Raw genomic sequence first — 14,324 nt, forward strand, 5'->3', positions numbered from 1 at the left:
TTTCCAGGCCCAATGTCTGTTTTTAACATTTAAAGTCCTGATCAACCTGGATCCTGAATAACCCAGGAAACATATCTTTCAATTGAGTATCTTTCTTCCAACAACTAGCATCAAGAAGGAAGAGACTTTTCTTTTAAACTGCCCCCCCACCCAACTCCAGAATAATCTTTCTCACAGGAGATGATTACAACTGATTATATATGATTACCTTTTGGCTTTCCAAAGGCAGGTTAAGACTCCCCCCCTTTCAGTTAATTAATTTGTTTTAAACTTTATTTTAATATTGCTACTATTTTTGAGTTTCTCTCTTATTAAGAGTTCTGCTGCTGTTTCAGTTTTCAAGTAACTTTGGGGTGGGGGTGGGGGTGTGGTGGGGTTGAAAAGCCATGTAAAAAGTTTTAGATAAATAAGTAAAATGGAAATACATTAGTGTAGTGGATGCTGGAAGAAAACAAATTCATTTGCTTATTTTGTATTGTTAATATTTAGGGATGTGTAAAACTTGCCCATTATTTTTGTTGATATTTCTGACTTCCTATACGCTGTCTACAAATACAGAGGGTTTGGTTTTTTCGTTTGTTTTTTCTTTGCAAATCCAAATAACACATGTTTATATCACGTGTGCAACTATCCAGAAGAGGCTTAATAATCATGTTCCCGTTCAAAAACAGTCCCCTTTTGCCCATTTTCTGATCTTAAATCTGTTTGGGACATTATGCACAAGCAGTGATTTTGTGGTTTTCACATCAGAAGCCAAAGCACTAGATATTCTCAGCACTATATCTTCTTGTGCTGTAGCTCTTAGACAGCAGTTACACTGTTGGGTCAGAAAAGTAAATGTTTGTAGATATAAAACTACTGTCTGTGGGAAAGACAGACAGTAAAAGTAATTCAGAATTTCTCTCAGAGCAATTCTTGAATTCTTGAATTTTTTGAATTCACATTCAAAAGCATCTATATAAATAATCAAGTGCCAACAGTGTTGTTCTGCTTTATTCAAGGCCTCCACCCCCCTCTTCACTTCCCAAGTTTACAAAATAGGTTAGAAAGTTAGAAATTGTAGGGTTTTAAAAAAAATTGCTTCTGTCATGCACTGTTTCTTCCATTTGCTCTAGAGCAGGCCTGCTCAAGTTAGGCCCCCCAGCTGTTTTTGGACTACAACTCCCATAATTCTCAGCCACAGCAGCCAATAGCCAGGAATTATGGGAATTGTAGGCCAACATCTGCAGGAGGGCCAAAGTTGAGCAGGCCTGCTCTAGAGCATTGGGGTGGATGTGTCTTACCTTCCTAGTAAGTACTGTTGGTATTAAGGATCCCCTCAGGCATTGACATTTCCTCAACCATTCGGCTTCCATCTCATGGCTTTGTGGAATTCTCTGTGTTGGTTCTGTGTTGGATGTACAACATCCAAAGTTCATCAAGTACCTCTATTCTAAATCGAGTTGACATCAGTTGCTGAACCATAATCTCCCGGAGTTCTTTGTTGATGGTCACATTTCCCCCTTTAATGCAATTTTTTGAAGGTATCAGGTTTTCCGCCTAGCCATTCTAATAGACCTCTAGCCTTCAGTCTCAGTTACCAGGCACAAATTGGAGTTGCAACTTACTTTTTGTCCTGTGTCTCTTTTGATGCCATGATAATACACCAAGTTCTTTTTCTGACATGGATATTATTTTTTCTGAAGCATGGACAATTATCCTGAACCTTCTGTCTCTCTGATTCTATCTAATTTACTTTCTGTCAAAGAAAAAAATCAGTGGCTGGATGCACAAACTAGGCAGAGAGGAAGAAAAAAGGCTGAATCTACGTGTAGATGCTTATGTGCATGAGTTTATGCAAATCGCCCCCCCCCAAAAAACCATTTTGGAGTAGGATGCCCTGTGTAGTATTGATCCTCGCCAATAAATGGGTTTTCCTTTCTAATGGGAGGGAGTACATCATTACATCATTCATCCATTATGATGAACATAATGGTCATAATTGAAACTATTAATGTACATGAGAATAATATAGTTCTTAGTGGAATCTAGTTGTTAAAACACCTCTGCCTTAAGAAAACACTCAATAAAGATATTATTCCATGAGCCAATAAGGATCTACAGTTCAATTCAAATCCATGGTTTCTTGCAGCTGCAGTCCCAAATGTCTGCTTCAGTCAATTTACCACACAAATAGGAAAATTATTTTAATTATTTCCCATTCATTATAACTAGATTAAAATTTTTGCCACACCAATCCCACAATGGGTGCAATGCATATTTTCTTCCAAATGGAGATTCTTGTGAGAGTGCAATGTACTAGGTCCCCCGCCCACATTCCTTGTGAACAAGAGACAACTTATCTTGGGTTATCATTCTACCAGAAACAGTTTTGCTGATTATTGTTATTACTGATACATTTTACACTTGACACATCAGCTGCTAAATGTATATTTACTTGTGCAGACTCTTAACTACTACTTTTAAAAAATCCAGTGGTTGAATATACTATCTTTAGTGGTGATCCAAACAATTCATCCTGTAGCAAGAGGATATATGACAAGACATCAAACAGCATGTGAGTAATCCTTTAAATTATGACCTTGTGAAGATGCAGTAGGAGCGGTACCTCCTGTTTCAGCAGCTAGATATTTGAACATGTCTGTCCTCAGGGAATTGGCTGGCACCCTGCTGTGAACACTCATATCATTAGCAGGAATAGATGAGCATTTTGCTGCTTCCTATCTTCTCATATTGTTACATCCCGCCAATTAATGCAAGAATTCTAGCAATAAAATGATTATAGATCCAGTCACTGTACTAAAGAATCAAAATTAAAATACTGTTGTCAAAATGCTGTGATATTTTGACTGTAAGTCAAATGCTATTTGTTGGGCTGGTAAGGAAGTAAATGGTCACAAATCTTGTGGAAATAATTACATATTTGTCAATAGTGCAATTGGATGGAAAGACACTGCCATCTATTTCTGGTTCCATCACTGATGCATTGTAGTAGCAAGGTTCTGCAGTACTGCCTCAATATTTGGTTGCCAAATTTTCTAATATCATGAGTGATTTTTCAGTCGAAGTCTCCAGAAAGTACAAGTGCTGCTTAGCCCTTTTACAAAGGTGGGCTTGCTGTCTCTAGAAATATCTCAAAAGTGTTTGCATATCTAATGCCCATTTGGTTTTTTAAAATACAGTGATGCCACCTGGAATGTGTGTTTTTTAAAAAAGAATTATAATCTAGATTATAAAATTGTTTTATATCACAAATCCGTAGAATAACCAATGACAGAAAGATAATGAAAGAGGATTACAGGAGGAATCTGGGGGAAACAAGCCCAGTCAGCAGAGATGTTTGACCATTTCTTCTATGGAACAAAAAGCAGAAAACCTTGGCTCACTTGCAACAAAAATAATGTGTGGGTTTTCCAACTCAGAAAGATAATTCTGATCAATATATTCAAAGTCTTCCAATGCTGAAGTGAAGGAAGGTCACCATTTTGAGACACCATTGCTGATTTTGATTCTGAATATGAACTTAGAAAAATGCACATAGCTGGCCATCTATAGGTATATCAAATTAAAAACAAACACTTAACTGTACCTAAGCTGCCAACTATGCATTAGATTAAACATATACTGGAGGTGTGTGTGTGTGTGTGTTTAAACATTAAATAGCAGCCATCTACCAGCAAAAGGACCGGGGGGGAGTGGGGTGGAGAACTAAATTAACCCTATCTTACATTATTTTTAGTACAAATCCTAGGCACCATAAGTGCTCATATTACAAAAGGAGAAACAAAACCACAAATAGGTTTTGAAGGTTTCATAAATCCCTGAACAAATATGCAATTCTTCCTTTACCTTTAAAAAAAAAGGGGGGGGGGCACTACAGAAATCCACAATTTATCTATCCAAGTTCTGGAAAAATTTCTCCAACCAACCTACATTTTCCATAGCATTACAAGTTTTGTAGTCACTCCAGGCCTCTCAGATCAAAATCAGATATTTTTTGTCCCCTCTATAGGTAGGGTTGCAATGGAAAGGAAATATCAATACCCTGTCCTACGCTGATGACACCACTCTGATAGCTGAGAATGCGGATGATCTGCAAGCTCTAGTAATGAAGGTCAAGGAGCACAGTGAAAAATGGGACTATAATTAAATGTAAAAAAGACTAAACTAATGACAATGGGTACAGCAACCAGCCTCAGAATTGATAATGAAGACATTGAAATGGTGGATAGCTTCCGCCTTTTAGGATCGACCATCCTAGGATCCAGCAGTCAAGACATTTGCCACAGACTAGCACTTGGTAGGGTTGCAATGAAGGCCTTGGAAAAGATATTTAGATGCTGTGACGTGTCTACACCTACAAAGATTATAATCATTTGGACAATGGTTTTCCCCATGACACTCTATGGATACAAAAGCTGGACCTTGAAGAAGCAAGATAGAAAAAGCATTGATGCTTTTGAACTTTGGTGCTGGAGAAGACTTTTGAGGATACCATGGACAGCCAGGAAAACAAATAAATGGATCATACAATAAATCATTCCAGAATTTTCACTTGGCACAAATGACCAGGCTCAAACTATCATACTTCAGACACATTATGCGGAGACCCAGCTCCCTTGAGAAGTCTATAATTCTGGGGAAAGTTGAAGGGAAGAGTAGAAGAGGATGACCAGCAGCAAGGTGGATGGGCTCGATTATGACAGCAATGAATTCACCACGGAGAGACCTTTAAAGGCCAAGTTGAAGACAGATCATCCTGGAGAGAATCTATCTATGTGGTTGCTAAGAGTTGACACCGACTTGATGACACTTAATCAATCAATAGGTAGTTGCAATTTTGTCCCCTCCATTGCAATTGCACTGAGCTCCCAAGGGTATCAAGAAAGATCCTCTCCCAAATCCCTTTACAAATTCAATTTGGATTGCCAACTGTAAATGCAAATTGAACTTGCAAACAGATCTGCCTATGAAGATCTCTTTGCTGATGACCTGGGTCACGTTCCACCTGCACCAATACTCCCCACCCCCACTAGTGCATGCACACATGATTGAGTGGGCACTCCCCATCCTTGTCACCTGCCTGGCCACCTGCCCACTTTGCCATCCCCACCCACAGTGGGACTGTTACAGCATATGATGATGATGATGCTGTGTCATGCAGCGACATCATAACACTCACCAGACCACCTGCCCACTTGCTCTTCTCACCACCTCTGCCTGCCACTCCTGTCGCCTGCCTGATGCAATGTCATTATAATGACATTATAATGCACAGCAGAAGGCCGGCTATGGCAGGAGCGGCAGGCAGAAGTGGCAAGATGGGTGAGGGGACCATCCAGCCATCTGTTTGCCCACAGAAAGATGCCTGCTAGCGTGGGCAAAGAGGGTGCCAAAGCCAGGCTTCACCTGAAGCACTACCAATCTTTGGGTTGGCCCTGTGCTTGCTATTTTTGGGCAATAGTGAAATATCTGAATATTACCTTCAAGGGGAAGTGTCATTTTAGAACTCAAGAAATGATTAAAAATCTGATCTTTTAGAAAAAAAATTAGATCATTTTTGAGCCTGTTTGAGGGAAGTAAAGTAGAGTTTGCCCATTTCTGTAAGTGAGCATTCAGGTGCTCCACACAGGGAAAAAGCATTTGGAATTATTAAAAGCAGGTTGCTACCATGGAAATGAATATATGATATGAGGAAGTCCAGATTGACCCTCAACTATGGCTGCCTGTACTTGCCACAGAAAAAGGAACTATTTAAGTATGTGCTGCACAGCTAGTCAGCTTCACTGACACACCACTCTTTTCAAGACAAGCAAACAAGACATCCCTGGCAAGACATCTCCTCCACTAAAGGTGGAACAGTATCTGACAGCTACAACTAAGGAGCCAATTTTCAAGTAAGATAGAAATGCCCTTTTACATGGATTGTTCTGGCCTCTTGGTGCAGCACTCTCTGACATCTGCACAGCTGTTGTCAAGCTTGTTCTGCACAAGTATGGAAAATCTGTAATTGCGTTTGACAGATACTCAGTTGGCCTCTCAATAAAAGATGCAACTTATATATGGAGATGTACAGATTCAAACACAAAAATAATTAATTGATTTACAGATGCTTACAATAAAGGAGGGTGAATTTTTAGCACAAAGATTAACAAGCAATATTGTTTTCACATGCTTAGTGCCAGACTGGAGCAATCTGGATATCAGGCAAAACATGCAAAGCAAGATGCAGAGCTCCATATTAGACATAGGCAGCAGGCCATGGTGCTTCAGAAAGAAATGTATTTGGAGTTTCCAATGAAAGTGATCTCTGGTTGTACTTTATTTTCATGTGCCCTTGCAGAAGTGGACAAGCGCTATTTCAGCCAGAATAAAATCAGAGTACAAATAAGAGCAAAACCTGGAATATACAAACAAAGTCACACTTTCAATGCACATACAATCTGTGTACAGTGTACACAGGTACAGATCTATATGCACATACAGTTAATCACACATTATTCAACGTACAGAGAACAGCACACTTCCTATTTGCATCCTCCATTTGAGGGGGCCTCTCCCTAAGTTCACTTTAAAAATGAACATATGTACAGTCATTCTCATGTGTACAGAAAGCCATGGACATTTACAATGTAATGTCCAATGTAATGGTCAGCACTGGGTTTGGACCTTTGCAGTGACTTGCTCTTCAACTCTGCCCTTCAGAGATGTGACATTACCTTCCAGTTGTTTGGCAAGAGTGGGGTAAAGTTTGTTCTGAAGAGGGTAGTGAAAGATACAGCTATCCAGCTTACTGAAGTATTCAACAACTTTACATCATGCAAGTCATTATCACTACTGTTTCCCGCACTTCGGGAAACAGCACATGCAGTCAAGAACCATAAACTATTACCAGGTCCAAATTTGGCATGATAATACCTTGATAGTTACTGGCAATGCCTGAACTTCTAAACTTCACAGGCCCAGACTGCATCCTGCCATTTGTGTACAGCTCTAGTTACCAATTCCTGCTCTAAGGATAGGTAGAATTTCTATAGTCATGGAGCTATGATAGCAAAGGATATATAGCATTGGCCATACCTCTGTTTACACTGTTTACATGGTACACTGTTTCGGTCTGTTTGTCAGCTTGACCTTAAGGCATGCTACCAGCATAGCCTGTGCTATTGACCTGCTTTTAGACAGGTCTTTTTGACTAGGCAAGGTGAAAAGTTCATGAAGATCATGGCCCCATGATAGAGGGGTGCTTTGCAGCGCTATCCCAAAACATAGCTTACTGGCGACATTTTGCACTGCAAGAAGGCAGTTGGGATGGGAGAAGAGACTAAGTAAACAACCTTCTCTCAAAAGTGCTACAGGTGGTTCCACCCAGTCATTGTTAGCCCTTTGGCACAGGATTTTTAAATATTATTTTAGGAAGAAACATACAGTTTGTAAAATCATTATTCTGCAGAAAATTATCTGAGTCACACAATTTGTGTATGAAGTGTATGAATTGTGTGTACTGAAGTGGTTGTTTTCTTCCAGCCCCAAAGGAAGGTATGACTGAAGCAGAAAAGCACAGATTACACTTCAATTTGCTATGACTTGGCTGTCCCTAACATAAAACATATGTGCATTCACTAAAATAGAGAGATAAAGAAAGATGAACAAAACATAGCTGCCTTGGGGATACCTTGATTTATATGTCAATAAGTGGTTTCACTTCACTGCATAAATTTATTACCTACCATGACCACCATAATGGCTACCATGATAAACACTAAAAGGAATGTTTATTTGCTAGAAGCTAATCTATTGCTGTCTCAAAATGAAGCCAGTTGGACAAATTATTCATGCCTTTGTATATTGCAGGCAGCAGGAAACTCTACAATGTGCTAAACTCTTGGTTATAAAGTTTGCCTTTCCAGCATTTTGGAGACAAAACAAACACTACACACACACACACACACACACACACACACACACACACACACACACAGAGTTAATAATCAAATAACCTCTTCATCCCCCTCTTATTTATTCCATTAAAAATATAATTACATATAGACAGCTTTCATGGTGTTTTTTTTGTTTCTTCTACTTCTCTGAAATTCCTGTGTGGCAAAGAATGCCTTACGTATGAGAGCTAAAAGGTATTCATTCCAGAAAAGACTTTGTCACCAGGGCTGAAGTGATTGCAGTTGGCTCAGAGCTCAGCCAGTTGAAAAACCCTTTTCTACCACCTGAGATTTTGAGCCCTGAGTATCACAGGGAATTCAGTCCTGGGAAGATATTGCTTTCAGGGGGTTTGTAGGTGGCCCAGACCTTGACTTGGCCAAAAGGCTGCTGCCAAAGTCTCAAACAGAGAAATACCTTCTCTATTAGTCACCTGACAACATTCATGGAATGCCTATTAACTTGTCCAACTTTCTAATGCAGTTGTGGACAATCTACCACTTTTTTTTTTCTGAGACAGAAAGCTTCTTGTGTGATAGATGAGGAGTGTAAAGATGTTTCTGTCCAACACTCAGCCATTAGTTTAATAAAGCCTTCTGACCCTACTTAAAGCAATTAAGACTGTATTTAATTCACCCCATCTTAGTGTGAATTTAGCATTCCATTAATAATAAGGTGCCGAATTGGCAGCCCCAGGGGATAAAACTTCTGCAATTGCTCATAGAACAGCTACTGAGAGGCTTTTATCTCCCACTGTGTCTTAGCTATCCATCTTTAATGGCTTGAGTGTAATTCATTTTACATGGCTCATTCAGTCTGTAGCTTTTCTGGTAAGACTATCAGCAAGTATTGGTGGCATTTTTAAAAAATGCAATTGTTCAGGTAGCTTGAAACTGTGACTAAACTTGCTTCTGATAGGTAACTAAAATAGCAACCTGGTAATAAATACCTTAGTAATTCCATAATCACAACTGGTATACAGTTCTGTCAAGTTCAAGGGCCCCAGCCATTTCCCTTTTCCAGAGGTCAGCCAGGAATTCAACAGAATATGCCAGCAATAGAAAATCCCCCATTATCATTAGGAAACCATCCAGATAGATCAGTCTCTGAGAGTAGCCTATTTTAATAGGTCCCCAGGCCTTCAGAGTTTAGGGATCCAAGTGAGCCTACTGGGAAGCAATATATCCATGACATGGAACCACAAGACACTTATCCTACATCCAGATCACAATCATCTCACCCTGTAGAAAAAACTAATCCAGCACCAAAACTGCTAAATATATAGGGCCAGATATTAACTGAGGCAGGCTCATGGTTAGGGTTAGGGTCATGGTTGCCATAAAAGTTGTACCGTTGAGTCAGTGTCGATTCCTGGCGACCACAGAGCCATGTGGTTTTCTTGGTAGAATACAGGAGGGGTTTACCATTGCCATCTCCCACACAGTATGAGATGGTGCCTTTCAGCATCTTCCTATATCGCTGCTGCCTGATATAGGAGTTCCGCATATTCTGGGAAACACACCAGCGGTGGTTTGGACCAACAGCCTCCTGCTCTCTAGGCAGCTTGGTTCTCCACTGCACCATTAGGTGGCTCCATGGTTGTTATGGGGGCTGTGAAATCATGAGCCACTGCAATAGGAATCTGAAATTCCAGAGGACAATCAGTCTGGGGGGTTTCACCGACACCACAGTGAGCTAGCGCTCAGGCAGAAACTCTGGTAGGCAGCAATGTGGGCAGTACAAGAGAATTCCAATGCTGCTTTAAATGCCCACCTTCAGGAATACACTCTCAAAATGGGACTGCTGGATGCAGCACTTGTGCAGGCTTTCTAGTTCACTGATTCCTGGAAGAGGTGATTAGAGATAGAGGTAGGCCTAGGGCCATAGTTATACTAAAGCAAGAGTGACAGCATTTGTGACTGGCTGACACCCCATAGTGGATCCAACCCTAGGAACCTGTTGAATCTGAGGCCACAAAGTTAGGAGGCAGGTAAAAATCCCTGTTCCGCCCCAGGTGTTCCATAGGCCCTCTCACATATATGTTTATGACTTTATTCACACCTTTTATGGTTTAAAATTGCACAATTTAGCAGAATTCAAATAGATGGAAATACAATGAATAAGAGGTGCAACTTTAAAATTAGAAGTGAAACTTTAGTGTTGTTCTTCTGTGTAAACTGTAACTTTAAGTTGTCAGATTGCATTTCATTGGTTGCATTGACATGTAACACGAAACTGGAGGTGAAGGGACCTCTAGTTTAAAAAACTGCATGTCCAAATGCTGGCTTCTTCAGTTTCAACAGAAAATGGACCCGTGGTTTCCCTCCCCAGACAGTGATTTGTACCGTTGGTTTGTAGTGAGGTCCACCACCTGGACCTCTGGTTCTGCTGTGCTAGTGTTACGTCTGAACGCTGGCATCACATTCTGGTTGCTTTGCAACTGGAGTTGAAGGAGGAAGCTCCTTCCTCACTTTGGCTGCTATTAGCTGCAGGGGCTGTGCTTCAGTAAAGAAGGAAGCATTCAGTTCCCCCTCCTCTCAACAGTCAGTGAGACTGCAGAGAGGGAGCTCTTCTGAATTGGAAGGGTGAGCAAGAGGAGAGGGGTGTGGAACCGCAAGTCCATTGAACCCACGGTTCCTCATTGTGTGTGAATGTGGCCATGGTCGCATAGACCCTTTTCTTTGAGATGAATGTAACACGTTTCCAAAGAGGAACCCTACAGGCCTCTTTTCATTTGCCTCCAGTTATCTCCAACCAAGAAATTCTTATATCTTGGCCATGAAAACATAATTCAGTGTCCAGAAAAGTTTAATAATCAGATACGTTGGTAGCAGTTACTTTGTGTATTCCTTGTTAGAACAAGATCTCATTAAGATAAATGCAGGGAACTCTGGGCATGACAAACCACTTAAGAATGAGAACTATGTAATGAAAACTATCTTCTATTATATTAATTCTCTTGGGTGTGCCTTGGAATGTGCGTCCCAGAGCCCAGCTGATTGGCTGGGCGGCGGACATGCCTGATTGGCTGAGGTGCACCCAGGAGGATTGATTGCTGTGGTGGCCCAGCCGTAGAGGCCAGAGGTGACGGGCCCAGCCACGGATGCATGGCCCAGGAGGGGGGAAAGAAAGTGGGGGGGGGGAGAAGTGGCAGTGGGAACGAGAGGTGGCTGGGCCCAGAAGCAGAGACTGGGGCAGAAATGTGGGGGGAGGTAACCACCAGCCCCAAAGAGCACACAGATGTTCTGTGTGGGGTCAGCTAGTTATATTATTTCTCTAAGGCATACCTGTTAGTAATCCCATGTGTAGCAGCTCTCATGAGAGTTGGCAAGCAGCTGCCGATTAGTGATGGCAATGGGCAGAATGAAACTGCTGGCCAGGAGAACTGCCAAGCAGGCAGCCAGGCTGGCCAGCCGCAGCCACCGGGTGAGAAGGAGAAGCGGCAGTGTGGGTGCTAGGCAGCTGCCAGGCAGGAAGGATAAGCGGTGGCCAGGCTGGCTGCCTCTGGGTGGGGAGGAGAAGGCTGCCTGGCCACTGAGGGAGAACCAACTGGTGCTGGGGGGGAGAACGAAATGGGGCTGAAGGGGGGGGAGAACAAAATGAAGATGGGGGAGAGAGGGAGAACTAGGGGTGTAGATGCTCTGCGCCAGGTCAGCTAGTTTATATAAATCCACAATGAGAAGAATCTGATGACTCATCACATTTTGTTAGTTTGAAAAAAATTATAAATATTTAAAATTGTATTAATTTGACACTATCATAATCAGGCACTCTCCAAATATTGTGCTAATGTTTGTAACAATTAAATACCTTCAAGTCTAATTTATTTTAATGAGAATGACTTAAGCACATGCTTAAGTCTACCAAATCAACAGGACTTCAAAAGAAATCAGTTTTGGCTGGACAATTTAAATGTGAAAAATATAATCTACATTAATAACTTTGGAACCACCTTACTTATACAGGAACTGGTTTGGCTCACTCTAGTTCCTATTCATTTGAATTCAAATAATCAAAAGGCATTTGAATCCTGGAAGTATGGAAGTAAATGCCATTATTGTCCATGGAATGTAATTCTATGTTAGCCCACACAGATCACAGTCTGACTTAAAAATTTGGAATGTGACGACCTTTTGAGATGTAAATATTTTATTTATTTATTTATTTTTACATTTTATATCCCGCTCTTCCTCCAAGGAGCCTAGAGCGGTGTACTACATACTTATGTTTCTCCTCACAACAACAACCCTGTGAAGTAGGTTAGGCTGAGAGAGAGTGACTGGCCCAGAGTCACCCAGCTAGTTTCATGGCTGAATGCGGATTTGAACTCTGGTCTCCCCGGTCCTAGTCCGGCACTTTAGCCACTACACCACGCTGGCTCCAAATATAAATTTGAATTTTTGTTCAAACTCAGATTGTATCCATAAATATAAAAGGCATGTGCAAATGTGCTTTACACAGAAGTCTGGAATTTCTTCTCAACTCCATAGTCTTGTGCTAATGCTTTAGAAACAAGACTCCTTTTATACCAAATTTGTCTCTATTGGATTGTAAAGGAGTCCAATATTATGCAAATGGAAAGCGTGAAGTAAGCTAATTCTACAAAAATATTTCAAGAACCTAAATAGCAACTTTTAAATATTAAATTAGAATAGTGGTCCCTAATATTTTTTAAAGGTGGTAAAATTATGGGCTGCTTCATGATTAAAAATGTCTCCATTTAATTTTGAAGTAGAAATTGAGGAAAAGTGGGTGGGATAACATATGTTTTAAGCATTCTACAAGACGTTGATTACAATCCTTATAAACAAGAAAGTTTCACTCAGTACTGTGAGACTTGCAAAGTCAATACATTTGGGAATGAGCTCCCTTCCACTTTACAAACTCTTCCCTGCCTGGAAGTAATTCTCCAAGAAGAGTTTGTACAAGGGAAGGGAGCTCAGTCCCAAATATATTCACTTCACAGCAAGTCTCATTGAGCTGGTGGATCTTTTGTCTTTATAAGTGATTGTAATCAAAGTCTTGTAGAATGTGTAGAACACAGGCAAATAACACAGAATGTTTATTTATAAGCCTGGATGAATTTATGGGTCTGAGGTACCCATTTAAATACCAATGGTGAATTTAATTGCAGGCTTTCAGGTGAATGCCTTATGGATTCTGTGACTTTTGAACACCACTTTTAGTCTTTCAAGTATCATTAAGGCTATTATTCAAGTAGCCAAGACTTCAACACCTGGGGCTATTTAGTTTAGAAAAAAGATGACTGCGGGGAGACATGATAGAGGTCCATAAAATCATGCAAGGTGTGGAGAAAGTGGATAAAAAGAAATTCTTCTCCCTCTCACATAACGCTAGAACCAGGGGTCATCCCATGAAACTGATTGTCAGGAAATTGAGGACCAGCAAACAGTACTTTTTCACACAACACATAATCAACTTGTGGAATTCTCTGCCACAAGATGTGGTGACAGCCAACAACCTGGATGGCTTTAAGAGGGGTTTAGATAACTTCATGGAGGAGAGGTCTATCAACGGCTACTAGTCAGAGGGCTGTAGGCCATCTCTAGCCTCAAAGGCAGGATGCCTCTGTGTACCAGTTGCAGGGGAGTAACAGCAGGAGAAAGGGCATGCCCTCAATTCCTGTCTGTAGGCTTCCAGTGGCATCTGGTGGACCACTGTGTGAAACAGGGTGCTGGACTAGATGGGCCTTGGGCCTGATCCAGCAGGGCTGTTCTTATGTTCTTATGTTCTTAAGTCTAGTTGTTTCATCTTTAAGAGGCTTTAGCTCAACTCAAAGCATAAGATTGGTCAGCTGAGATACCAGGTTCAATCTTGCCATCTCAATGTTAGTAAAAGTATTCTTGGTAACTGAGATCAGAAAGATTCTGACCTAAGATCATAAGGAACAGAGGACAGTACCTAGCTATGCAGAATACTGGTCTCATTTAATTGCTCGCTTCAAAAGGTAAATTAAATTTAACTTGAAATATCACTTTACAAAAAATAATTGTAAAGTGTGCCATCAAGTCGATTTTGACTCCTGGCGCCCACAGAGCCCTGTGGTTTTCTTTGGTAGAATACAGGAGGGCCTCCTCCCACGCAGTATGAGATGATGCCTTTCAACATCTTCCTATATCACTGCTGCCCGGTATAGTACCTGCGGGAATTCGAACTGGCAACCTTCTCCTTGTTAGTCAAGCATTTTCACACTGGGCAACTTTAGGTGACTTACAAAAAATACCACTTTACAAAAAAATAAAATTCAGTTATAGTACAAGACACATTACATAATGACTTGTAGCACAATCCTATGCAAGTTTACTCAGATGCAAGTTTTGCTGTGTTCAATGGAGCTTACACTCCAGTAAGTATGTTTATGATTG

Source organism: Hemicordylus capensis, chromosome 5 (genome assembly GCF_027244095.1).
Source record: "Hemicordylus capensis ecotype Gifberg chromosome 5, rHemCap1.1.pri, whole genome shotgun sequence".
NCBI classification, from domain to species: domain Eukaryota; kingdom Metazoa; phylum Chordata; class Lepidosauria; order Squamata; family Cordylidae; genus Hemicordylus; species Hemicordylus capensis.